Consider the following 1,954-nt stretch of genomic DNA (forward strand, 5'->3'; position numbering starts at 1 on the left):
AAAACAGCCTTCTCAGCCAGCTGCACTCAAGGAGAAACTTTTCGGCTCAATGACCAGTAGGGCTTCTAACTTGGAGATCTAAAATTGCCATTTTAAGATTGCACACATTTTGTGTAGAAAGCTAGAGTTGATTCCATTTTGCTGCAAGTTTTGCTCAGAAACTAAAACTTTGCTCATAGATTTTTCATGCAGAGAAGAAACGTGAGAACCTGTGAGTGGCACCGAATATGCTGTTTTTGTTTTGGTTCAGACTTCTTTGTATTTTGCTAATTCTGTGCATATTTTTAAAATTTTATTATAATGTTTAACTCATATTGTAACCTTATGTTAGAATAATCCGATCAATTTATGACTGACAAAGCAAATTTGTAAAGTGGACTAATTCTTGGTAAAAATCCTGACAAGATAAGGTGCTTGCACATATTTTTGATGTTTAAAGCTTTCAGGACAAATGTCTATCACCAGACTTCTGAATCCGAAACAAGTCACCCAGAAGACAAGTCTTCTCTGACACCGATACTTTCTTTGATGATAAACTTCAGCTTTCATATCTAAATTGCTTAAGTTTGTATTTTTATAAAAAAGGTGTATTTAGCATTTTACATCCAAACTTTACTATCATACATTTTGTTTAACTTCATTTACCGTATATCTATACATATTAATAAAAGGCAAAGCCCTCACTGACTCACTGACTCACTGACTGACTGACTGACTGACTGACTGATTGACTGACTGACTGACTGACTGACTGACTGACTGACTGACTCACTCATCACTAATTCTCGAACTTCCCGTGTAGGTGGAAGGCTGAAATTTGGCAGGCTCATTCCTTACAGCTTACTTACAAAAGTTAGGCAGGTTTCATTTCGAAATTCTACGCGTAATGGTCATAACTGGAACATATTTTTTGTCCATACACTGTAATGGAGGAGGCGGAATCACGTATCGCGTCATCACGCCTCCTACGTAATCACGTGAACTAAAAACAAGGAAGAGATTTACAGCACGAGTCAAACGCGGGAACGAAGGTAAATGACGTTAATTTTTGACTGTCTTTTAATAAATAATGTAAGCATACATATTAACACATGTGCAATTAAACGTGTGCATTTACGGGGTGATATCTCAGGCTTAAAAGCTCGCCTTTTACTAAAAAGGTAAATGCAAAACTATTTTCAATCAGTTTATTGAAACGCTCCCGTTAAGGATTGCAATAACATATTCGCGAGATAAAAGAACGAAGTAGGGGGAAATGAAGGAGGAGCCGCAAACAGCGAAGAGCAAAAAATTAATTAAACAATTGAGAAGGGAGCGAGTGAAGCATACAAGCATGTTCATAAGGGAAACAAAGCACGGTGTAAAACGTAAGTTTAAATTAAGTTTATAGAAACGCTCCCGCTGCGGATTGCAATAACATATTCGCGAGATAAAAGTTTAATGAGAAGACACGAGGTATAAACGAACCACACGCCGTGGTGCAACGTTAGGGGCAACAGTTTCAACCATTCTATGATCTGCTTCTCGCAACTGAAAGATGGCACATGGCGGATGTTAGCCGACTTGCTGACCGCAACGTTAGGGGCTTCAACTCTGGCGCTGACGCCACATCTCAGTGCCAACACTTTGCAGACTCTACTTAAAAGACACGCCCTCCTCACTGGACAGTTAAAAAGACCAACCAAACTAACGATGACATCAAGTATTACCCAATCAAAAGTAGGAAAGGAGGCATCTTCATAAAATGCGTGTGGGATGATTTGCATGAGACGCTGCTTTAAAAAAAATGATAAAAAAAATACGGGACAAATCCCGTCCAGTATTGATTCAAAACGGGACGCGCAATTTCATTCTCAAATGCGGCACGATTCCGTATTTTAAAGGACGGGTGGCAACCCTACAGTGCCAGGTAACCACCCATACAATCAGATTCTGATTCAGACTAGGAATGCAA

The sequence above is a fragment of the Erpetoichthys calabaricus genome, chromosome 3, assembly GCF_900747795.2.
Source record: "Erpetoichthys calabaricus chromosome 3, fErpCal1.3, whole genome shotgun sequence".
Lineage (NCBI taxonomy): Eukaryota > Metazoa > Chordata > Cladistia > Polypteriformes > Polypteridae > Erpetoichthys > Erpetoichthys calabaricus.